The sequence below is a fragment of the Oncorhynchus nerka genome, linkage group LG26 (genome assembly GCF_034236695.1).
Source record: "Oncorhynchus nerka isolate Pitt River linkage group LG26, Oner_Uvic_2.0, whole genome shotgun sequence".
Taxonomy (NCBI): Eukaryota; Metazoa; Chordata; class Actinopteri; order Salmoniformes; family Salmonidae; genus Oncorhynchus; species Oncorhynchus nerka.
In genome coordinates, this window is record NC_088421.1 from 32,898,419 (window position 1) to 32,926,102 (window position 27,684).

The following is a 27,684-nucleotide window of genomic DNA, read 5'->3' on the forward strand; positions in this document are numbered from 1 at the left end:
TCTCTGATCTACAAGACTGATACAGACGTATGACTTAACTACCTAACATCAGCTTTCAGGAGATTTAGAGGACAACCTTCACATCTCTGATCTACAAGACTGATACAGAAGTGGCATTTATTTCAAAATTGACAGAAGAAACTCAAAACTCTAGCAAGTTTATGAGAATTAAGAGATTAAAAAAAATATATATATTGCAGGTTAAGCTCCTACAGAGTTCATAGAAAAATCGACTTGAATGGGACATAGCATGCCAAAGTTTGCACTGAGATTACTTATGGAATAAAACATATGGAAGCCAATTGAATATGACATTGTGTAATACATATTCCGCAAGACTGCAAGTATGTTGTGTTAATCTACACAGAGATAAATTAGTATATGAAATATACTGATGACAGTGCCAAAGGGGCTGGCAAAAGGTTTTGGCAAAAGGAGGATCCCACTGAAAATGTTAAGGCATCAAATCTCTGTTTGAGCCAATGTTCGCAAATAGAGCCACACACAAGATTCATTGGGAATTCTAATGAAAAAAGAGTAGAAAATACATGTTTGCGAATGTGTGAGAACATATGTTCTTACAGTGAAGCATTACAACGAGTGATGACTCTTCTCCTCTAGTTAAGTCCACCTCTCAATTACAGGAGGCCTTCAGAGTATCTTCTGTCCCGCAGTAACAAGACTCCATGGCAACGACCTGCCTCTGCAAACATTAGCATAATATTACTAGAAAACGTTGTTGTTTACATATAAACCCTCTCACAGGCATTGTAATTCGAAACAGAAAAAAGGGGTTTTAGACTGATAATGTTGAAATGATAAGCCAGTTAGGGTTACTGACTTACCGGTCTTATTCCATTTAGCTCCTAGTGGAACAAAGGGCCTCAGATTCAGTGTTTACACATTGTTGTTCACGAGCCTCGAGAGCCAAACTGAATCATGCTACGTTTCAATTCAGTTTCCTCCGCTGACTGTGTTTCAATGTCGAGGCTTGCTTTTCACCCCCGTCCCTGGAAATCGGTTCCAGAGATCATTATTAGCAATATATGTCCAGGAAATGTGCCACAATGCTATCTCTCCTTCCTGACTCACTCTCATCATGAGTCACATCCTTTGATCCGTTCTCTCTCCGCATCACAGCGTTATTTAGAGACTGTCTGCATACTGTGAGAAAGACACTAATTAAATGATCACACACCAAGGAGATTCATCACCCTGCAGAGGTTTGTATCATCACCTTTAACTCCCAAAGCAAAGATTAGTCATAGAGTTTATCCCACTGATATAATCATTTGGTGGATGTTATGAACACTGTATTGGGTTGTGAGTCAAGCAAACTGAGTCTAATTCAAGGTGAATCTGGATTGATTCATTTCCTGTTTGGAAATGTTCTCTTTTTTAACTTTGAACAGAGGTCCAGCGTCTAGTAGAACTAATCATTTACATCACCATAGATATTGTCTGAAGTAAATGGATATCACTGTTCGGTCGTTTCAGATTCTAACTGTATAACGGAAGACAACCCTGATAACCATTAACCAGTACAGGCAACATAATAGATTTACTCAAAACAGAATACAACTGATCTAAAATTCTTCAATTCTGTTGTGAGGTGCCCAAAATGTCAACATTCAGCGTCTGGCCCAGACCCACATTTCAAAATGTTAAGCAGTAAAGAGGAAACATCAGGAACAGCCTTTCTGCTTCCAGCTGAATTGACAGGGTCATCCAGCCTTGTCTCTTTGCATCTGGGACATAAAATGATGAGGTTCATTTTTTAGAAATTCAACTGCTGAAGGGAAGGACAAACTGGCATTAACCTGTGCCCCACAATGCACTGCTGCCTCCCAGCATGTCGTACATCTCCGGCTGGCACACTGAGCAGCCAGCTACAGTATCAGACCTGCAGTTGGGGACTAAATGAAGGTTAGATGTGGTTAACACATGGTTTCAGATAAAGCACTTTGCTGTCTAATGACTTGAAAACATAACATTTCAGATTCAGAAAACGTTCATGTCCTCAGAAAGGCAATTCATTTTGCACCAGTCATAAAACATAACAAATTTACATGTAAAAAATAAAAAAAATAAAAAGCAAATAGCAAAAGATGTTTACAAGCAAGTCGTTGGGGTAAGTAGGCTGTGTAAGAAGGCTGTGTAAGTAGGCTGGGTAAGTAGGCTGGTGAAGTACACTTTTATAATAAAATGTCAAAGTGGGCTACATGATAAAGTGAAAGTGCTACATTTCAATTTGTTCAACATTTAGTTAAGTTGCAGAATTGCATTTGGAATTCCCTTAGATAGTCTGTACCTGCGATAGGGAAATGCAGCCAGAGGGAATGAGCTGGAATTCCCTTAGATAGTCTGTACCTGCGATCGGGAAATGCAGCCAGAGGGGATGAGCTGGAATTCCCTTAGATAGTCTGTACCTGCGATCGGGAAATGCGGCCAGAGGGGATGAGCTGGAATTCCCTTAGATAGTCTGTACCTGCGATAGGGAAATGCGGCCAGAGGGGATGAGCTGGAATTCCCTTAGATAGTCTGTACCTGCGATAGGGAAATGCGGCCAGAGGGGATGAGCTGGAATTCCCTTAGATAGTCTGTACCTGCGATAGGGAAATGCAGCCAGAGGGGATGAGCTGGAATTCCCTTAGATAGTCTGTACCTGCGATAGGGAAATGCAGCCAGAGGGGATGAGCTGGAATTCCCTTAGATAGTATGTACCTGCGATAGGGAAATGCGGTCAGAGGCGATGAGCTGGAATTCCCTTAGATAGTCTGTACCTGCGATAGGGAAATGCGGCCAGAGGGGATGAGCTGGAATTCCCTTAGATAGTATGTACCTGCGATAGGGAAATGCAGCCAGAGGGGATGAGCTGGAATTCCCTTAGATAGTCTGTACCTGCGATAGGGAAATGCAGCCAGAGGGGATGAGCTGGAATTCCCTTAGATAGTCTGTACCTGCGATAGGGAAATGCAGCCAGAGGGGATGAGCTGGAATTCCCTTAGATAGTATGTACCTGCGATAGGGAAATGCGGTCAGAGGCGATGAGCTGGAATTCGAGGTGGACTTGGTGGGAAGAGTCAACCACTATTATATGCGCCTTCTGGATGGCTCGGACCAGGTAGGGAGATGACAGTTCTTGGTGTTGCTGCCCCATGATTCTTCCGCAAGTCCTGAATATCTTGCCCAACCTATTTTTCTGTGCAACCTTAGATATTCCCAAACCAGCAGGTCAGGCAGTGGGAGAACAATGATGGTTAGGTCAACATGAAAAATGTGCATCTTCCGATGAAATACAGGCTCTGTTGGTCGTTATTAGAAATAGCGTCAGTACATTGATTCCAGGACATCTTGTTGTCAATGACTAGCCCAAGGTATTTGTACTCCTCCACTATTTGTTGGGCTCACCTTTTATCGGTGATGGTGTCTGCAAGGTAGTGTTCCTTCGGAAGTCCATCACCATATCCTTTATTTTAGATGTGTTTACTTTTAAATGGGAGGACTCACACCACACAGTAAAATCATTCAGAGACAGTCCGCAATTGGTCTCATCCCCTTCGAGGAGACTGACCAAAGCAGTGTCGTCAGCAGATTTGATCAGGTGGCACCCTGGGAACTGGCTTCGGCAGCTGTCTGTATAGTACCGGTGAAAGAGCACTGCCCTGTGGAGTTCCAACTGAAGTAGAGCGCACCGCCGAGAGCGTGTTACCTGCTGCGACCGATCAGTTAGGAAGTTGGTGATCCATGTGATAAGCATCAGGTCGGAAGTCTCTTCTCAGTCTGTCCGCGAGGACAAACACATTGATTGTGTTAAATGTTGAGGAGAAATCAACGAACATGATACGCACATGTGTTTTGCAGCCCTGCATGTCCTGTACACCAGATTTAAGAGCGAGAGGATGGTATCATCTGTTCCTCTCTCCGACCGGTATGCAAATTGTGGGGGTCAAGGAGGTGTTTGTTGGTATTGACGATGTATGCTTTGATGATCTTTTCAAGAGATTTATTCAAGAGAGAGGTAAGTGTGACTGGACTGTAGTCATTTGATGCGGATGGTTGAGAGGTTTTTGGGATTTGGGACAGGTGCAACAATTGATGTACAGATAAAGCTGTACATGTAGCCTTGTGGAAAGCCCATCAGTATCATCTGTCACTGTTACAAATTCATTGTAAATTATCCAATATTATCCTATATCACGTTTCATTAAGCACTTTGGATGGAGCTGATAAACGCTTCTTCATTTCATTTATTCAGAGTTAGATTTTCTTTAAAGGAGTATAATCTCGCTGGTGGATCGGATGGCCTCGCCATTGTGGCGATTACAGTGATATAAGCACAGTGACTTCAGATAGGGAGATAGCTAGGATAGAGACAGGGAACGAGGTGAGGCTGGAGACAAGTAGGCCCTGTTTCATCCTCCCCGGAGAAGATTGAGCATTAGTTCCTCCAGTGAGTCTCAACGAGAGACGGAGAGAGGAGTTATCAGCCCCCCTGATCAGACTATCAGCTGCAGCATCCACACATACAGGGGTAGTAGCAAACTAAGAATAGACTGCAGAGAGATTCAGTTGTTATCATCAACCATGATAAATGAATCATCTTGTATTTAAAAACAGCATGAAATATGACACTGGTTCACAGAGCTGGAAGGCAGTTAAGACAATGTATGTTTTATCTTTTTTACAAAGCGTGGGATTTGGAGGAACATGAACTCTGTGGCAGCTCTGCATGTAGGCAGGGTAGAGATGCAATCTATGTAGATAAAATGTCCCTAGCCATAAAATGTCCCTAGCCATTTGGGATAAGTGGGCCCTTGCTAGTCAGTTTGTAAAAGCAAATATTGAAATGTTATGCCTAGTACTAAAGGAATGTGCACGCCGATCAAGTACAGCTTGAAAAATGCTCCACTTTTACCCAAATTAACTTTTTCAAAACAGTGGAAACATAGAGATGCCAGTCTACACATGCTGAATGTGGCTTCAAACTACTACTTTATGGCAGCATAGAAGTCTCAGCTCTCGTCATTTAGTTCTGTTTAACTTCAAAGTTAAAAGGGTAAGGTGTGTGTGTGTGTGTGTGTGTGTGTGTGTGTGTGTGTGTGTGTGTGTGTGTGTGTGTGTGTGTGTGTGTGTGTGTGTGTGTGTGTGTGTGTGTGTGTGTGTGTGTGTCAGAGAGATAGACACTCCCACTATAGCAGCAAATCTCCACAAGAAAGATAGAGAGAAAGCAACAGAACCTGTTCATCGAATTTCCATTAGAGAACCTCCTACAGTAAGTCTAGGGAGAGTTAGTAGGAAAAGTAACTAGCTGAACGTGTCATGCACTTATTCTATATAAAGTCTACTGCAGCTAGAGAGGCCAGGTCTGAATTTCATCCATTATTTGAAGAGCTAATAGAAAACACTGTTTAAGCTTCTGACTCACAGTAGTACCTAAGGATAGGCAGAAGGCTCTCTGCCTCTGTGTCCTATGTGTCTCCCATGTGGAACAGAGTTTTCAAGTGTTGCAGACAGAATATGTCCCATATTAGGACATTCTCAGTGTCAGCAGGACTTGTGCCAGTCTCAACAGGACGTCCTGTCATCAGAGTACAATTTGCCACAGCGTTAAGTCTGGTTTAGCCAGGCTAACAATATGAAGCCCCAACAGTCTGAAGGTCTTTGCTATGCTCAAATGCCCCTGTTTGGTTTACTGTTATGGAGCCAATTAATTCCTAGTTGTTTAAGCCGGGAGACGTTCCTATTGCGTGCCATGATTGGCCCTTAGGTTGATTGCCAACCTGTTTCAGTCCGTTTTCTTCCATTTGGTGCATAATGAACACAATGCTCTTCCCACAGGCTCTCAGAGATGTGGGTGGCACAGTCTCACATAATCATGTGAATTATTTAATCTAAGTTATGAAACACAACACCGAACAGTCCATTGTTTCAGAGGATCGTGACTGAATGTAAGACTCCCTTTTTTCAAAGAAGCAGTGAGTAACTTGGTGCTGCCACGGCAGTTGCTATGGAGAGGGTGCACTATGGAGAGGGTGCACTATGGAGAGGGTGCACTATGGAGAGGGTGCACTTTCTGTGTGTTGTATTGTGTGTCTGTGTGTGTGTGTGTTCACCGAGATTAGGGGAGGAAGTCTATGGGGTTTTTGGGCTGTCGTGCTCCTTCTGCTCATTAGGAGAGATAATCTTGGCACGCACACACACGCACGAGCATACATGCGCATTAACACACAGACACACACACGCCTACTTATTGAATACGTTGTCATGACTGTCCTGATCAGGTCAGGTTACAGGAGACCACAACCCTACAGATTATCTCTCAACCCCAACAGAGGAGGAGAGATCTAGTGGTCTGAAGATGTGGGGGGTTTTATGACCCTTCACATCCCTGGTAAATCTCAGGCCACAGACACATTCCTTTGTCCTGTTACTATGAAGAACCAGCCTCAGAACATTAAACATGAAATAAAGGGACTTTGGAACAATGGTTTCTGTCAGCCACAATGGTGGTCATGACGATAGATGGAATATGAAAATGTATGTCATTTTTGTTTTGTTATTAAAGGTTAATAGATGACGTTATTACGAAAACATTGTAATGTGAAGGGTTTTCCTAGTATATGTCTGATGTTTATACTTTGTACGTTGTATGGAAAATATCCAATGTTTTGGGGAAGATGAAATGTTAAGTTAGTTGTCTAAAATTGGATTTGAATAAAATCTAGACCTTGCCTCATTAACTTAGTACGCCCAGAGAATTGCCCTAAAGGCGGTTACGCCCACTACTGACCCAAGGGTATAAAACCTGTGAGTATAGAATTTACAGGAAGACTATGTGACCCCAGCTGCAGCAAGGTCTAACAAGTCAACGAACCCAGAACGCAACGCAAGTTTGAAGACAAAGAAATCCTTTTCTACCCAAGCTACTGATGAGTAGCGGTGTCTAAGCGGGTGAATTCAAGTCGAACCACCTAGCCCCCATCTCCCATCGAATCGTGGCATCTAAAGGGTTTCATTCCTATGCTGTGAGCTCTGAGCTACAGAGCTGTCTGTCCTCAGAAGACCCCTTCCAGAGCAAAGGATGAGGGAACAGACTCCTAAGCCCAAAAGAACACTGACAGCGGCAGGACGATCAGGGAGGTGCGCCGGAGTAGTGTGTCATCGAACAGCTGAAGGCCTACGCAGAGAATCCTCGGAGATCATCCCCACGTAATTACATCATTATATTCTGACCCATAAGAGCGGCAGTTTGGGGCAAGGCTAGGGTTAGAATAGCATAGCTGACAAATTCACCCAAATGTATATTTCTCGTGTACTTTCTTTTTTCTCTCTCTTTTGAAATCCTCATTGTGGGTAACATGCGCCATAGTGTGTTGGTTCTAATCAATAGCCTATAATGTGTTTTGTCTATGTGTATCTTTTATCATCATTTTAGCTTTTTAGTAAATAAATAATCAACTAAGATTGGTGTGGTATGAATTCATTGGTGAGACCCGGGTCCATGCAGATTCTCGGGCTATACGACGTTCAGAACGAGATTGGTAGAGGCAACTGGTTAATTAGCGGCTGTTGTAAAATCGATATTCTGATATTCTTTGAGTTAATTTGAGAAATAGAAACTCAATAAAAACTAGTTTTCCCATGGTGCCCCGGCTTAATGAGTTAATAATTGCTTGATTCAGTTAATCACGCAATTAGAAACTTTAATCATTCGATGAACAACAGTCGTCACATTAACGACAACGTGCTGGCAGGCAGGCACACACACACACACACACACACACACACACACACACACACACACACACACACACACACACACACACACACACTCACTTCAACCACACTCTAAAACACACATCAATCTCAATATGGATTTAAAACAGACCCAGAATATATACTGTAAAACGTGTGAAGACAGTGCTGTTCATCTGAAGTGTTTTTACTGTTTGGATTGACCTATTCTATTCAATTCGTCTGAAATCAAATAACAAATTTGACAGATCAATGACTTTTTTATTGAATGAATGCTTCTAAATTGCTTTCAACACCTCATGCTGGTGCGCATTGAATAGCGGAGGGGGAAATGTAGCGGTGCAGCCTATCAGAAGAGCTGGACGCACATCTTATTGGGGGAGTGGCTATCAATGAGTTATTTCTGCCAACCCGTGAAGGTGAATGTCATTCCAATTAAAGAGATGCTCCGGTACTTTAACAAGTAAGTATTTTTTAACCTCCCGCATTGGGCTGGATGTGTCAATGTGTAGTTCATACATGCATAATCTATGAGCAGAATTACTGATTTACCACAATTAACCACAAAATTCATAGTTTAAAGAAGCAACTGCTTTCTGGAAGCTGTGCTGCACCATTTTGTCTACATTTCCCCCCATGTGAGCCAGCCCCCTAGCAATTTGAGTTCCAGCCAATGACACGCCATTTGAGTGACAGCTAGCAAGAATCACACACAGCAGAGCGAGAGAGAGAGCAATGACATGGAGCACATATCTGCACATATGTGATGTAGTACACCATTTTCGGGGACCACTTTTGGCTCATGGGCGCTACTTTCAGAACTACTGGCTGAAAAGTATACAGGAATAACGGAAAATCCCTTTAATGTTGTCTATTGTATTTGATAGTTAAATTTAAACGTGTACACTGTCAGCATCTGTAATGACTATTGCATACAGGGCCTTCAGAAAGTATTCACACTCCTTGACTTTTTACACATTTTGTTGTGTTAAAGCCTGAATTCAACATTTGTTAAATTGAGATTTTGTGTCATTGGCCTAAACACAAAACCCCATACTGTCAAAGTGGAATTATGTTTTATGATTTGGTTAAACATATTAATAAAAAACTAAAAGCTGAAATGTCTTGCGTCAATAATTATTCAACCCCTTTGTTATGGCAAGGCTAAATAAGTTCAGGAGTAAAAATGCACTCAACAAGTCACATAAGTTACATGGACTCAAACATGATTTTTGAATAACTTCCTCATCTCCGTACCCCACACATTCAATTGTCTGTAAGGTCCTTCAGTCGAGCAGTGAATTTCATACACAGATTCAACCACAAAAACCAGGGAGGTTTTCCAAGGCCTTGCAAAGAAGGGCATCTAAAAAAGCAGACACTGAATATCCCTTTGAGGTGAAGTTCTTAATTACACTCTGGATGGTGTATCAAATTACCCAGTGAATGCAACCATACAGGCGTCCTTCCTAACTCAGTTGCTGAAATGGAAGGAAACCGCTCAGGGATTTCACCATGAGGCCAATGGTGACTTTAAAACAGTTACAGAGTTTAACCTCTTCAACCTATGGGGGCGCTATGTCATTATTGGATAAAAACACGTGCCCGTTTTAAGCGCAATATTTTGTCACGAAAAGATGCTCGACTATGCATATAATTGGCAGCTTTGGAAAGAAAACACTCTGACGTTTTCAAAACTGCAAAGATATTATCTGTGAGTGCCCCAGAACTGATGCTACAGGCGAATCCAAGATGATACCTCAAACAGGAAATGAGCTGAATTTTTGAGGCTCTGTTTTACTATCGTCTCCTTATATGGCTGTGAATGTGCCGTGAACGAGCTTATGCTCTCTGCCATTCGTCCAAGATGTCTGCAGCATTGTGACGTATTTGTAGGCATATCATTGGAAGATTGGCCATAAGAGACTACATTTGCCAGGGGTCCGCCCGGTGTCCTTTGTCTAAGTTGGTGCGTAATTCTCAGTGGCAATCATTTTACCATGCGATTCAGAGGGAGAAGCACACTTCCAGGAACGATACATCATTGAAGAGATATGTAGAAAAACACCTTGAGGATTGATTCTAAACAACGTTTGCCATGTTACAGTCGATATTATGGAGTTATTTTGGAAAAAGTTTGGCGTTTTTATAACTGAATTTTCGGAGTTTTTTGGTAGCCAAACATGACACAGAAAACGGACCGATTTCTCCTGCACAAATAATCTTTCAGGAAAACTGAACATTTGCTATCTAACTGAGAGTCTCCTCATTGAAAACATCCGATGTTCTTCAAAGGTAAATGATTTATTTGAATGTTTTTCTGGTTTTTGTGAAAATGTTGCCTGCTAATGCTAACGCTAAATGCTAATGCTAAATGCTAACGCTAAATGCTAAATGCTAGTTTGCTATGGTTGAGAAGCATATTTTTGAAAATCTGAGATGACAGTGTTGTTAACAAAAGGCTAAGCTTGAGAGCTAGCATATTGATTTCATTTCATTTGCGATTTTCATGAATAGTTAACGTTGCGTTATGGTAATGAGCTTGAGGCTGTATTCACGATCCCGGATCCGGGATGGCTCGCCGCAAGAAGTTAATGTCTGTGACAGGAGAAAGTGGAGGATGCATCAACATTGTAGTTACTCCACAATGTTAACCTACATGACAGTGTAAAAATAAGGAATCCTGTACGGAACAAAAATAATAATAAAACTGCAAAAACATTGTCAAAGAAATTAACTTTTTGTCCTGAATACAGTGTTGTGTTCGTGGCAAATCCAACACAACACATCACTCAGTACCACTCTTCATATTTTCAAGCATGGTGGTGGCTGCATCATGTTATGGGTATGCTTGTCATCAGTAAGGACTAGGGAGTTTCTTTGGATAAAAATAAATGGAATAGAGCTAAGAACTGTCACGCCCTGAAATTAGAGAACCGTTTTATTTCTCTATTTGGTTAGGTCAGGGTGTGATGTGGGGTGGATATTCTATGTTTTGTTTTCTATGTTTCTTTATTTCTATGTTTTGGCCGGGTATGGTTATCAATCAGGGACAGCTGTCTATCGTTGTCTCTGATTGGGAATCATACTTAGGTAGCCCTTTTTCCATCCTTTCAGTGTGGGTAGTTATCTTTGTTAGTGGCACTAATACCCTGTTAATCTTCACGTCGTTTTATATTGTTTATTGTTTTTGTTGGCGACATTATTTAAATAAAAATAAAATGTACGCTCAACACGCTGCACCTTGGTCTACTTCCCATGACGGCCGTGACAAGCACAGGCCAAATCCTAGAGGAAAATCTGGTTAAGTCTGCTTTCCAACAAATACTGGGAGAAAAATGCGCCTTTCAGCAGGATAATAATCTAAAACACAAGGCCAAATCTACACTGGAGTTGCTTACCAAGACAACATTGAATGTTCCTGAGTGGCCTAGTTGACAGAGCTTGAAGAATAAAAAAATTATAATGTGCAAAGACTCACAGCTGTAATCGCTGCCAAAGGTGATTCTAACATGTATTGACTCAGGGGTGTAAATACTTGTGTAAATGAAATATTTCTTTATTTAATTTTCATCAAATGTGCAAAAATGTCGAAAAACCTATTTTCGCTTTGTCAGTATTGGATATTGTGTGTAGATGGGTATGAGAAAAAAACGATTTAATCCATTTGAAATTCAGGCTGTAACACAACAAAATGTGTAATAAGTCAAGAGATACGAATACTGTCTGAAGGCACTGTATGACCCAAAAGTGATCAGTTCTTTCAGTTTGTCATCTATGGCTATTTAGATTTACATATGACCATTTTCACAAAGTACTTTGGATGTAGTGAACTCTTTTTTAAAGTAACTTTAGTTATGCAAACTATAAACTCTTTCTGAAGGGTAGCTTTAGTTCAGTAAACTATATTTTTATTAAGGTAGCTTTAGTCTAGCTTCACTTCTTCCAGTGTGAAGTACTTGGGAGAGTAGCTTCCCCAACACTGCCAAAGAGTATTTTTCTTTTTACAGTGTACATTTTCTGAAAAAGAATTGCTGTTGCTACCATGCTTTCAAACCAAGGTGATTGAACAGAGGGGCACACTGAAGATGAAAAGATTATTCAGCAATAAAATATAGATTTGTTGAAACAAACGTCCATTGTCCCTACCAAGAGTTGCAGAATATCTATTTGGACCTATAATGATTCTTCCAGGGCAATCTGAATCTGGGTGGGAAATGATAAAAGAAGCCACCTTACAGTAAAACCATGTTTCATTCCTTTATGCTGATGCCTAACAATAGAAGAATAAGGAAATCATCAACACCCCCCTGGTGTGATGCCATATTGATGATGAATATCTGCAAACTCTCACAAGCTGTCTCCTTTTTCCTTTGTGTGTGTGTGTGTGTGTGTCTGCGTGCGTGTGTGTGCATGAGTGTGTGCATACGCGTGTCTTCCAAAAGAGGAAGAAGAGAGGTCATCAACTTGGTTAATCCTCGCGGAAACTATTAGTATTCGGCCGTGTTCAGCACAAAATGGCTGATCAATGTGCATCAAAATGTGCTGCTTAGCTTAACGCCTCGTCCGTGGCAGGGCTTCCTTCACACAGGGAAGAAGAGTGAGACAGATGAGGACACAGTCTGAGTCAGCGATTTCCCACGTTACCCTGGGACAGGAGAGAAGGGCTGGCCCTCACAGCTCACTGGACCGTACCCTGTCTGCATCCCAAATAACACCCTGTTTGGTGCACTACTTTTGCCCAGGGCGCATATAGACGCAACCCCGTCCCTGTCCCACCTGAAAGCATCTATCACATGTTGATATGGATGAGACTACTGGTCATGGATCTGTCACATGTTGATATGGATGAGACTACTAGTCATGGATCTATCACATGTTGATATGGATGAGACTACTGGTCATGGATCTGTCACATGTTGATATGGATGAGACTACTGGTCATGGATCTATCACATGTTGATATGGATGAGACTACTGGTCATGGATCTATCACATGTTGATATGGATGAGACTACTGGTCATGGATCTATCACATGTTGATATGGATGAGACTACTGGTCATGGATCTATCACATGTTGATATGGATGAGACTACTGGTCATGGATCTATCACATGTTGATATGGATGAGACTACTGGTCATGGATCTATCACATGTTGATATGGATGAGACTACTGGTCATGGATCTATCACATGTTGATATGGATGAGACAACTGGTCATGGATCTATCACATGTTGATATGGATGAGACTACTGGTCATGGATCTATCACATGTTGATGTGGATGAGACTACTGGTCATGGATCTATCACATGTTGATGTGGATGAGACTACTGGTCATGGATCTATCACATGTTGATATGGATGAGACTACTGGTCATGGATCTATCACATGTTGATGTGGATGAGACTACTGGTCATGGATCTATCACATGTTGATATGGATGAGACTACTGGTCATGGATCTATCACATGTTGATGTGGATGAGACTACTGGTCATGGATGATGAGTACATCTTATTTAGGGCTTCATTTGGCCATTTTGTTGGGTTATTGTCATGTCTACTCCCGCTCCCCCACTCTGGCGTTTGAAGTTGCTGGTCTACTAACCACCAGTCCTGGCAATCATCATTACGCACAACTGCTCCCCATTGTTACACACACCTGGACCTCATCATCACCTTGATTACCCTCCCTTTATTTAGCCCTCAGTAGCCTCATTCATCAGACAGTATTGGTTTTGTTCAGTCTTCAGTATGCTTCTCCTGTTTTGTTTATTTGCCTTTTCCTATCATTAAAACGTACCTTCTGCACCTGCTTCCTGACTCCCAGCATAACATTACAGTTATACATTTATGCTGAAAGTTTCATTTTGTGGTGGTTATTACATAGTTAAACATCAACCACTTGTTGGTCTCTTGGAGATTAATTGAAACAAACATTAAGGGTAGTAATGCTGGCTTCTCAAGTGCTTAAACAAAGACAGATGCAAAGAAAAAGACTGAGCAAAAACATTGGCCTAAAACAACCCTGAGCTAGGAAATCATTTCAGCCTAAAACAACCCTAAGCTAGGAAATCATTTCAGCCTAAAACAACCCTGAGCTAGGAAATAATTTCAGCCCAAAGCAACCCTGAGCTAGGAAATAATTTCAGCCCAAAGCAACCCTGAGCTAGGAAATCATTTCAGCCCAAAGCAACCCTGAGCTAGGAAATCATTTCAGCCCAAAGCAACCCTGAGCTAGGAAATCATTTCAGCCCAAAGCTACCCTGAGCTAGGAAATCATTTCAGCCCAAAGCTACCCTGAGCTAGGAAATCATTTCAGCCCAAAGCAACCCTGAGCTAGGAAATCATTTCAGCCCAAAGCAACCCTGAGCTAGGAAATCATTTCAGCCCAAAGCAACCCTGAGCTAGGAAATCATTTCAGCCCAAAGCAACCATGGGCTAGGAAACCATTTCAGCCCAAAGCAACCCTGAGCTAGGAAATCATTTCAGCCCAAAGCAACCCTAAGCTAGGAAATCATTTCAGCCCAAAGCAACCCTGAAGTTGGAAATCATTTCAGGCCAAAGCAACCCTGAGCTAGGAAATCATTTCAGGCCAAAGCAACCCTGAGCTAGGAAACCATTTCTGCCCAAAGCAACCCTGAGCTAGGAAATCATTTCAGCCCAAAGCAACCCTGAGCTAGGAAATCATTTCAGCCCAAAGCAACCCTGAGCTAGGAAATCATTTCAGGCCAAAGCAACCCTGAGCTAGGAAATCATTTCAGCCCAAAGCAACCCTGAGCTAGGAAATCATTTCAGCTCAACTTGGGGTGTGAAGAAGACTGCACAAGATCCCTTATTGCGTGTGACTTCTATGGCATGTTGGATTACAGCAACAAATGGTGAGATGTGTGAATGCTACAGTATCAGCAAACATGAAGGCTGAGAACAATAGATAAAGAGAGCATGGAGTTAATAGGACTTAAAGGAAAGGGGGAGAAGAGGAGTGAAGGGGCGGAAGGGAGCGTTTTTCCTTACCACTTCATTATTATGTATATTGGGAAATACATTCAATATTTCAAGATGTAAGGAGCTACTGGGATCAGTAATGTGCCTGGAGACCTGGAGAGAGCTCACATCTTGTACGTCGTGTCGGAAGCCGGAGGTGCCTGAAACCAGTTTTAAAAGACAAAGGTATTTTTTATATTCTGGTGCTAAATATAAAATATAGATACATAGACACATAGATACACACACATGCTTATACACAAATGCATGCATACACACACTCCTATGCATGCAAAGGACACACACACACACACACACACACACACACACACACACACACACACACACACACACACACACTTGTAATGCCCCCCTGTCTTATGTTCAGAACCTTTGATTGTGCATGCATTGGGGGGTCATTCATGCAAAATCAACGTTTTCCGTGAAAAACCATGAGAATATTTAATTTAGTCACCAATACATCAGCTAATGACAGCCTCACCATTTAGTCAATTTAACTACCATTACATCCAATAGCAAAAAAATACAAGATACAAAATAGAAAGAAAAGTACATGGGAAATATCATTTTCCATACAGTATGACTATAACTTGACATGTTTGTTTGTGTCCAATGGCAGGTGGTGAGCGTGCTGAGTAACACAGTATGCTAGTCTTACACTTTCATTATCCTTATACAGTACATACTGGAGGACAAATCATCAGAAATAGAGGTATTGTAAAGCATTTGACTACTGTCAAACATAGCACCCTGTTGTAGGCCATTTCTGCCCCATGAAACAATGTACAAGATCCCCTTTTCTACATGTCAACTAAACATAGCACCCTGTTGTATGCTATTTCTGCCCCATGAAACAATGTACAAGATCCCCTTTTCTACATGTCAACTGATAGAGTATCACCTGTCTCTCTGCTTGAAATGAACCAGCATCCAGTGTTTCAATGAAATCCAGATAATGAGTGGAGTATATTGTTATGTATAAACCAGGTATTCAGCAGTGTATTGTCCTCTACACTATCATTCCCAATGGCAGCACATAGAGTGGCTCTTTCCATTATGTCCTGATGGAGAATGATGATGTACTATTTACAGCCACATCAATATAGTAATTCGTTCCATCATCAAGTGATGTGAAATGTGTACATTTATGAAGTAAAAATATAGCATTTTACGGTGGTCAGCATTTATCAAACTATATACGTTAACTAAGCAGTACATCATTTTGGTTCAGCAGTTATCAGTTTTGAGCAGTTTGAATAAGTGATAGTTAATTGCATTGTTAACAAATGGCAAGAAAATCATATCAAAAGTAAAGTGAATATTGCATTTTGAAGAACAGATGCTTAGATTGAATATGTATCCAAATTGAAATATAGATTTGGTGCAGTGAACAAGCGACTTTGTGAATTTGTTTGTTGAACTAGAGTTTTGAAACATTTTGATGATCTGTTTTGATGTTTGTGCTTAGAGTTATGAAAAGACTAGAGAAAACTGCACCAAAGGAATTGAAAAAGGCTGTAATAGGTATGGGTGGAGGGCTGTTTAAAGCTTCAGGCCTGGGGAGACAGCCTGAGGCTGTGCCCACGAGGCCCCTGGGGAGACAGCTTGAGGCTGTGCCCACGAGGCCCCTCTTCACAGGCAGTTAGGGAAACGCTTTGATGATACTCCGCTATAATAAGCCCAAGTCGCCATAAGTTACTGGCTAACTGCAGCACCAGGATATTAACATGATGAACGGCTGGCTGATGATGGGTTCCACTTAAAGTACAACTGTTGATTTGCATTTTGTCTGTAGGCAAATCGGTTCTGAGGAGACTGCTGAGGACAGGTTTCAGAGCAGTGGTTGTTATCCGACTCAATCCGTTACCAATGTGTTGACCAAAAACAGTGCAGCTGACACACAGGGAGAGAGAGAACCATTTGTACATTGTTAAAACACTGTATATATATAATATGACATTTGGATTGTCTTTATTGTTTTGAAACTTCTGTATGTGCAATGTTTACTGTTAATTTTTATTGTTTATTTCACTTTATATATTATCTACCTCACTTTGTTCTTAACTGACTTGCCTGGTTAAATAAAGCTAAAATAAACTTGCTCTGGCAATGTTAACACATGTTTCCCATGCCAATAAAGCCCTTGAATTGAATTGAATTGAATTGAATTGAATTGAGAGAGAGTGAGAGAGAGACAGAGACAGAGAGAGAGAGATAGAGAGAGAGAGAGAGAGAGAGAGAGAGAGAGAGACAGAGACAGAGACAGAGACAGAGAGAGAGAGAGAGAGAGACAGAGACAGAGAGAGAGAGAGTTATGCCATAAATTGAGGGACAGTCAACCTGCACATGTCCTCTACTGTATATTGTTATTATTGTTATTGTTCAATGTAATGTTATTGTTGTTACTGTTGCCCCGTTGACAATTTTGATTCTCATTTTTATCTATTTTTTTGTATTGTAAATAAGCTTTGGCAATATGTACATTGTTAGGTCATTGTTACGCCAATAAATCAAATTGAAATAAATTGTAGATGCAGATCAGTGGCGGTCAGTGCTTATTTCTATTACAGCATATTGGATGACTGTCATTCATATTCCATTCACCCAGTTCAATGTAACAGCGATAGGTCTCGAGTTCCAGTGTTGTGTTGGAAAGTCATAGCCAGCTAGCTAACATAACATCCCTCTATTCGAGCAAGGTGTTTCAATAGGCTAAACTAGATAGCTGCATTTGCTAGCTAAGTAAGTGAAACTGAAAGTTAAAAAAAATATAAAAAAATCTCTCTTTCTATTTCTCTCTTGTTTCTCCTTCATTTTGTAAGATATGCATTTGTTCAAAACTGTTCAACTATTGTTTTTCACTCTCTTTGAGTCAACTACTCACCACATTTTATACACTGCAGTGCTAGCTAGCTGTAGCTTATGCTTTCAGTACTAGATTAATTCTCTGATCCTTTGATTCGGTGGACAACATGTCAATTCATGCTGCAAGATATCTGATAGGCTGGAGGACGTCCTCCGGAAGTTGTAATAATTACTGTGTAAGTCTATGGAAGGGGGTGAGAACCATGAGCCTCCTAGGTTTTGTATTGAAGTCAATGTACCCAGAGGAGGATGAAAACTAGCTGTCCTCTGGCTACACCATGCTACCCTGCAGAGTGCTGTTGAGGCTACTGTAGACCTTCTTTGCAAAATAGTGTGTTTTAATCAGTTATTTGGTAACGTGATTATATGTAGTATAGTTTTATCTAAAATATATAACTTTTTAAATGTTTTACAATTTGTATTTTTAATAGATTTATGAAGTTCACTGAGGAGGATTTTCCTCCCCTTCCTCCTCTGAGGAGGCTCCACTGATGCAGACACCTTAGCCAATTATATCTGCATGGACCATTGGAATAATAAGGTTTGTGGAACAAAAATCTGTCATGTTTTAGATTGAGCATCATAATCTTATCATCAACGAGTCGAACTCAATCTAAAACATGACAGATTTTTATTCCACAAACCTTATTATTCCAACGGTCCATGCAGATATAATTGGCTAAGGTATCTGCATGTATGGTAATTATGCATGTATGTCCAATGTCTTTCTGATATTATCTTCTACCTTCTACTATCATTCCCAAACATCTCTGAAAGTACATACTGTTTTCGAAGTTTGATTGACAGAATATAACCACCTTCCATATGGTGTCCCCTGTTATTAAAAAGCATCACTCCGCTGCCCGAAAAAGATTAGTATTAAACTGACAGTAGTTTTGTCCTAAATGGAACCATCTTCCCTATATACCACACTACTTTTGACCAGAGCCCATATAGGGTTCTGGTCAAAGTAGTGCACTCAATAGGGAATGGGGTGCTATTTGGGACGCAGACAGCGTCTTCACGGGGAATCTACCGTATCTGATTCTGGTTCGGCCCCGTGCCCAGCTGAAGGAATCCGATCTCTGCCAGCCAGCGTACCTCTGGGACCTTCAGATGCAGCCAATACAGACTCATATGTCACAGAGATAACAAAATGCTAGGAGGTGTGCCCAATCACCTGCCTGACAGGAAATGCATTCTAACAAATGGAGTACCTTTCGGTCTATCCCGGGAGACAATTATAAACAATTCCAGTCGTTAGAAGGAGATAGAGCGTATCCCGAAGACTGATAACATCCATGCCAGGATATCAATCATAGCCAGTCGGAATAACCATTTCATCTTATTCCCGAGGACCATACTGTGTAATGCCTTTTAGAGGCTGTGGATGTCTTGAATGTCTTTCAGGCACCGGTAGGAAACAGAGGATGTGTCTTCACTACTTTTGAACTGACCCTTATGGTCCCTGGTCAAAAGTAGTGCACTATGTAGGGAATATGGTGCCATTTGGGATGGATCCTGTGTAAAGGTATGAGGGGGGTACAGAGCTACTACGACCTTGGGAAGGTTAGAGGTCAGAAAGGTGGTTATAAGGGTGAGACCCTGATGAGGGAGAGAGAGAGAGGGTGAGGCGTTACATAGTGTTTACTGAAATTCCTTCCCAGAGGACATCTGGCACCGGCGTCTTACTGAAACATCATCTAACGTGACCATGCCACTGGTGTGACAGGCCATGTGCGACATCACAATCTGGTTCCAGGAAGTGCTTCTCGCTGCTAATTGTTGATTGGGGGATTTGGGAATCTCAACAACCACAGTCACTGACTGAGGTGTCATAGTCAAGTGTTGGATCCCATCAATTCACAACAAAGGAAAAGGAAACCAAAGCAGTGTCATAGTTTGATGGATTGAAGGTGCCAACGGGTTTTCTTGTTAGTTAATTGAATGTAATCAACAAAGTGGGTTCACTGCAGTTAGTTGCTGTATAAACTCCGAATGTGACTTTAAACAAAATATAAAACACTCAAGTGCATCAGAGAATGAGAAATAATATTATTTTGGATCTTGTGCTTTACTCTTTGACTCTTCCAGTTGTTGGGTGTGTGCCCCAAATATTACATCTTGTGTTTGTCTAAAGTCAATATAAAAGAGGTTAACACAAAGAGAAGTCAAACGCATAACAATTGATTCCTCAAAATCCCTTATGTTTTGTAGATGATTTGTTTACTCAACTCAATCCAAGAAAGGCCATTGATCCGACTTGAAAAGGCTGAGAGTCTTAGCATCATTTACCATGAATACATAGGGTTGATGTTACATGTACTACAGCCAGAATAAAGACGGGACCACAATTCCCAGTTCATATTTTTTAAACAAACCAATCCATAGATTATTACATTGTCCAAGAGAAATGAAAGAGCAGACAGGATCAAAGAGGAAATGTCATTGAATACAAAAGTTAAGTGAAAAATAAAAACAATAAAAACAATTTTATTTGAACATAGCCCCACACAAGAGGTTTTTCAACAAAATGTCCTAGTCAGGAGGCCCAACACAGCTCCCTCTCACATCAAACCCCATGTCTCTCTCTCTTCTCCACCAAGGTCACATCAGCCCCCCCCCCCAATGTCTCCATCTCTTCTCTACAAAGGTCACATCAAACCCCCCATGTCTCCCTCTCTTCTCTACCAAGGTCACATCAACCCCCCCATGTCTCCCTCTCTTCTCTACCAAGGTCACATCAAACCCCCATGTATCCCTCTCTTCTCCACCAAGGTCACATCAACCCCCCCCCCATGTCTCCATCTCTTCTCTACCAAGGTCAGATCAAACCCCCAAGTATCCCTCTCTTCTCCACCAAAGTCACATCAACCCCCCCCATGTCTCCCTCTCTTCTCTACCAAGGTCATATCAAATCCCACATCTCCCTCTCTTCTCTACCAAGGTCATATCAAACCCCCATGTCTCCCTCTCTTCTCTACCAAGGTCATATCAAACCCCCCATGTCTCCCTCTCTTCTCTACCAAGGTCACATCAAAACTCACGTCTCCCTCGCTTCTCTACCAAGGTCACATCAAACCCCCCCATGTCTCCCTCTCTTCTCTACCAAAGTCATATCAAACCCCATGTCTCCCTCTCTTCTCTACCAAGGTCACATCAAACCCCATGTCTCCCTCTCTTCTCTACCAAGGTCACATCAAATCCCCCATGTCTCCCTCTCTTCTCTACCAAGGTCACATCAAACCCCATGTCTCCCTCTCTTCTCTACCAAGGTCACATCAAATCCCCCATGTCTCCCTCTCTTCTCTACCAAGGTCACATCAAACCCCCCATGTCTCCCTCTCTTCTCTACCAAGGTCATATCAAACCCCACGTCTCCCTCTCTTCTCTACCAAGGTCACATCAAATTCCTGAGGCCCTGGTGCAGTAATTAAAGGACCGACCCAGGAGGACCTTGGTGCAGTAGTTAGACCACAGACCCAGGAGGGCCCTGGTGCAGTAGTTAGACCACAGACCCAGGAGGGCCCTGGTGCAGTAGTTACACCACACACCCAGGAGGCCCTTGGGGGGCTCTAATCCAAGATGGCCAACATTATCCTCTCGACCTTGAGCTTGGGGCGTCATGGTTAAATCTGATAATGAGCACAGCCAGGGTGTCAGGTGTAAAATGATATGCAAAGTAAACAGCAACTTCTTGTGGAGATTTGCTGCTATAGTGGGAGTGTCTATCTCTCTGACACACACACACACACACACACACACACACACACACACACACACACACACACACACACACACACACACACACACACACACACACACACACACACACACACACACACACACACACACACACACACACACACACACACACACACACACACACACACACACAGTATTTCTGCCTATAGGCTTTAATGAGGCATGACAAGACATTGATCTCTGTTTGAGGAAACATCAATATCAGCTCTCCGCTAATGGAAAGGGAAGGGACGTCATGGATCTTGATGTATTTTTTTATGAACCAAAGGATTTCATAGTTGTGCCTTTCATGCCAAATGGCAGTTCTGGGTTGACTTAAAACATTGCCCTTCACTAAACGATTAGTTCCTGCCGGGAGATGACAGTTTCTATTTCAGAGCGGCGTAGATGGGATGGTGGCAGTGGAAATGCAGTGTACGTGTTGCTTGACACAGTAATAGACATTTCTGCACACCTTGGGACAAAAGGAAGGTTAGTAATGACATACCTGTGTGTGTATGTGTGTGTGTTTGTGTGTGTGAGGGTGTGAATGTGTGTATGTGACAGAACTTAACACTTGATCTCAACACACAGCAGGAGCACTCCAATCTCTGCGAGCCAGACAGACTGAGTGTGTGTGTGTGTGTGTGTGTGTGTGTGTACGTGTGCTTCTGGACATCTGCATGTTTGTGTGTTAGTGTCTGGATAAAAGTTGGAAAACAGGTTAATGTGAAATAACAACAGAGTGTAAGATTGGTTTCTTTACCGCCTTGCTCCCACATAGTGGGCTCCAGAGGCCCCTAGAGGCCCCAGACCTGCAGCTGGAGCAGCAGCCCCCTCTCAGACAGCCCCATGTCCTGGGGAGACGACTTGGAGCATATCTGTTTTTGTGGCGCCTGGGGCAAAGGGTACATCGGTAAGACTCGTCATTTCCACGCTCCTTTACTTCATTAATTCTCTCTGATGTTGATAGAGATGTACATACAGTATATATTCTCTGATGTTAATAGAGATGTACATCTATCCTCTCTGATGTTAATATAGATACAATATACATCTATCCTCTCTCCACCACAGCCCCGTTGATGTGAATGGGGCATGTTCAGAGTCTGACACTCAGACTGATTTGTCATGGAGGAGACAGTCATGTCAACAAAGCCTCAGTACACATTGCCTCTCTCCTACTGTGCAGACATGACAACTGGATCATGAATCCATTCATTGGTTATGAAATAGGTGAAAGAATGTTGTAACCATTTATTATTTGTTGTAAAAACAGTATTGTTGTTTGTGGTATATCCTATTAACGGTCTCCCCAAAGACTATTCTCATTGAGCTAGACAGGGTCTTTGTCCGAAATGACACCCTATTGCCTGCCTAGTGCACTACTTTTGTAGTGTAGTGCACATCATAGTGAAAAGGTTTGAGGTAGAACCATTTTTGGTTCTAGGTAGGACCCTTTTGAGGTCCATGTAGAACTCCCTGTGTAACAAGTTTAACATGGATTCAAAAAGTGTTCCTCAAAAGGTTCTGCTATGGGGACAGACAAATAACTATTAGTCAAATGATGCATATATACAGTGTGGTAACGGTGTACAAATAGTGAAAGTACAGAAGTGAAAATAAATAAACATAAATATGAGTTGTATTTACAATGGTGTTTGTTCTTCACTGGTTGCCCTTTTCTTGTGGCAACAGGTCACATATCTTGCTGCTGTGATGGCACACTGTGGTATTTCACCCAGTAGATATGGGAGTTTATTAAAATTGGGTTTGTTTTCTAAATCTTTGTGGTGCACGACCGGGGGACATCTGGGTTACGGCCTCTACCAGTTCCTGGGACAACAGAGGAATGTCCATTTCATCCCTCTATGCCAGAGAGAGCTTAGGGAGTCCTGCGAACAAGACTTGAGCAAACATAGGATCACACACTTCTGCCCTATACAACTCAGTATAAAACTCCCGCATCTCACCCACCACAGAGGTCACCCGCCCATCAGACAGCCGTAGACAATGCATACCCTTGGCTTCCCCACCTTGTCTTTCCAAACCAAAGAAGAAGGAGCTGGGAGCATCCATCTCCTTGAGCATGGAGAACCTAGCTCTTACAAGTGCTCCCTTTGCTTTAACAAGTGCTCCCTTTGCTTCAGCTACCCCACCATCTCTAGCCTGACTAGACCCAGCCTCAGCTATCCCACCATCTCTAGCCTGACTAGACCCAGCCTCATCTACACCACCATTCATAGCCTGACTAGGCCCAGCCTCATATACACCACCTTCCCTGGCATGACTAGGCCCAGCTTCTGCTCTCTGCATCTCCTTACCCCCTGCACTTTGACCTTGATTTCCCCCACTGGCGCTTGTACCCTCACCTTGTCTACTGGCTTTATGTGGGCACGCAAAGCTCTTATGCCCCAAATCCCCACACTCAAAACACCGTAGACTATCTGTGCTGGCAAGCCCTGCATAGAGCCCCTCGCCGTGCCGCACTTTAAAATGCACATTTAGCTGTTGCTCATTGTTGTTCAGAAACATAAACACTTGCCTCCGGAACGAAACAACGTGCTTAACGGCATCTGCCTAAAAGCCTGCTGACACGAAAACCGCTAGCAAACTTACCAAAACGGCTCAGCTCTTTCCTGATTTGGTCAAAGTTTTTTATTTTTATTTTATTTTATTTTATTTCACCTTTATTTAACCAGGTAGGCTAGTTGAGAACAAGTTCTCATTTGCAACTGCGACCTGGCCAAGATAAAGCATAGCAGTGTGAACAGACAACACAGAGTTACACATGGAGTAAGCAATTAACAAGTCAATAACACAGTAGAAAAAAAAAAAAAATGGGCAGTCTATATACAATGTGTGCAAAAGGCATGAGGTAGGCGAATAATACAATTTTGCAGATTAACACTGGGGTGATAAATGATCAGATGGTCATGTACAGGTAGAGATATTGGTGTGCAAAAGAGCAGAAAGGTAAATAAATAAATAAAATAAAAAAACAGTATAAAAACAGTATGGGGATGAGGTAGGTGAAAATGGGTGGGCTATTTACCAATAGACTATGTACAGCTGCAGCGATCGGTTAGCTGCTCGGATAGCTGATGTTTGAAGTTGGTGAGGGAGATAAAAGTCTCCAACTTCAGCGATTTTTGCAGTTCATTCCAGTCACAGGCAGCAGAGTACTGGAACGAGAGGCGGCCAAATGAGGTGTTGGCTTTAGGGATGATCAGTGAGATACACCTGCTGGAGCGTGTGCTACGGATGGGTGTTGCCATCGTGACCAGTGAACTGAGATAAGGCGGAGCTTTACCTAGCATGGACTTGTAGATGACCTGAGCCAGTGGGTCTGGCGACGAATATGTAGCGAGGGCCAGCCGACTAGAGCATACAAGTCGCAGTGGTGGGTGGTATAAGGTGCTTTGGTGACAAAACGGATGGCACTATGATAGACTGCATCCAGTTTGCTGAGTAGAGTGTTGGAAGCCATTTTGTAGATGACATCGCCGAAATCGAGGATCGGTAGGATAGTCAGTTTTACTAGGGTAAGCTTGGCGGCGTGAGTGAAGGAGGCTTTGTTGCGGAATAGAAAGCCGACTCTTGATTTGATTTTCGATTGGAGATGTTTGATGTGAGTCTGGAAGGAGAGTTTGCAGTCTAGCCAGACACCTAGGTACTTATAGATGTCCACATATTCAAGGTCGGAACCATCCAGGGTGGTGATGCTAGTCGGGCATGCGGGTGCAGGCAGCGATCGGTTGAAAAGCATGCATTTGGTTTTACTCGCGTTTAAGAGCAGTTGGAGGCCACGGAAGGAGTGCTGTATGGCATTGAAGCTCGTTTGGAGGTTAGATAGCACAGTGTCCAATGACGGGCCGAAAGTATATAGAATGGTGTCGTCTGCGTAGAGGTGGATCAGGGAATCGCCCGCAGCAAGAGCAACATCATTGATATATACAGAGAAAAGAGTCGGCCCGAGAATTGAACCCTGTGGCACCCCATAGAGACTGCCAGAGGACCGGACAGCATGCCCTCCGATTTGACACACTGAACTCTGTCTGCAAAGTAATTGGTGAACCAGGCAAGGCAGTCATCCGAGAAACCGAGGCTATTGAGTCTGCCGATAAGAATATGGTGATTGACAGAGTCGAAAGCCTTGGCGAGGTCGATGAAGACGGCTGCACAGTACTGTCTTTTATCGATGGCGGTTATGATATCGTTTAGTACCTTGAGCGTGGCTGAGGTGCACCCGTGACCGGCTCGGAAACCAGATTGCACAGCGGAGAAGGTACGGTGGGATTCGAGATGGTCAGTGACCTGTTTGTTGACTTGGCTTTCAAGACCTTAGATAGGCAGGGCAGGATGGATATAGGTCTATAGCAGTTTGGGTCCAGGGTGTCTCCCCCTTTGAAGAGGGGGATGACTGCGGCAGCTTTCAATCCTTGGGGATCTCAGACGATATGAAAGAGAGGTTGAACAGGCTGGTAATAGGGGTTGCGACAATGGCGGCAGATAGTTTCAGAAATAGAGGGTCCAGATTGTCAAGCCCAGCTGATTTGTACGGGTCTAGGTTTTGCAGCTCTTTCAGAACATCTGCTATCTGGATTTGGGTAAAGGAGAACCTGGAGAGGCTTGGGCGAGGAGCTGCGGGGGGGCGGAGCTGTTGGCCGAGGTTGGAGTAGCCAGGCGGAAGGCATGGCCAGCCGTTGAGAAGTGCTTATTGAAGCTTTCGATAATCGTGGATTTATCGGTGGAGACCGTGTTACCTAGCCTCAGTGCAGTGGGCAGCTGGGAGGAGGTACTCTTGTTCTCCATGGACTTCACAGTGTCCCAGAACTTTTTGGAGTTGGAGCTACAGGATGCAAACTTCTGCCTGAAGAAGCTGGCCTTAGCTTTCCTGACTGACTGCGTGTATTGGTTCCTGACTTCCCTGAACAGTTGCATATCACGGGGCTATTCGATGCTATTGCAGTCCGCCACAGGATGTTTTTGTGCTGGTCGAGGGCAGTCAGGTCTGGAGTGAACCAAGGGCTGTATCTGTTCTTGGTTCTGCATTTTTGAACGGAGCATGCTTATCTAAAATGGTGAGGAAGTTACTTTTAAAGAATGACCAGGCATCCTCAACTGACGGGATGAGGTCAATGTCCTTCCAGGATACCCGGCCAGGTCGATTAGAAAGGCCTGCTCACAGAAGTGTTTTAGGGAGCGTTTGACAGTGATGAGGGGTGGTCGTTTGACTGCGGCTCCGTGGCGGATACAGGCAATGAGGCAATGATCGCTGAGATCCTGGTTGAAGACAGCGGAGGTGTATTTGGAGGGCCAGTTGGTCAGGATGACGTCTATGAGGGTGCCCTTGTTTACAGAGTTAGGGTTGTACCTGGTGGGTTCCTTGATGATTTGAGTGAGATTGAGGGCATCTAGCTTACATTGTAGGACTGCCGGGGTGTTAAGCATATCCCAGTTTAGGTCACCTAACAGAACAAACTCTGAAGCTAGATGGGGGCGATCAATTCACAAATGGTGTCCAGGGCACAGCTGGGAGCTGAGGGTGGCGGTAGCAGGCGGCAACAGTGAGAGACTTATTTCTGGAGAGGGTAATTTTCAAAATTAGTAGTTCGAACTGTTTGGGTATGGACCTGGAAAGTATGACGTTACTTTGCAGGCTATCTCTGCAGTAGACTGCAACTCCGCCCCCTTTGGTAGTTCTATCTTGACGGAAGATGTTATAGTTGGGTATGGAAATCTCTGAATTTTTGGTGGCCTTCCTGAGCCAGGATTCAGACACGGCAAGGACATCAGGGTTAGCAGAGTGTGCTAAAGCAGTGAGTAAAACAAACTTAGGGAGGAGGCTTCTGATGTTGACATGCATAAAACCCAAGGCTTTTTCGATCACAGAAGTCAACAAATGAGGGTACCTGGGGACATGCAGGGCCTGGGTTTACCTCCACATCACCCGCGGAACAGAGAAGGAGTAGTATGAGGGTGCGGCTAAAGGCTATCAAAACTGGTCGCCTAGAGCGTTGGGGGCAGAGGATAAGAGGAGCAGGTTTCTGGGCATGGTAGAATATATTCAGGGCATAATGCACAGACAGGGGTATGGTGGGGTGCGGGTACAGCGGAGGTAAGCCCAGGCACTGGGTGATGATGAGACAGGTTGTATCTCTGGACATGCTGGTTGTAATGGGTGAGGTCACCGCATGTGTGGGAGGTGGGACAAAGGAGGTAACAGGGGTATGCAGAGTGGGTCTAGGGGCTCCATTGTGAACTAAAACAATTATAACTAACCTGAACAACAACAGTATA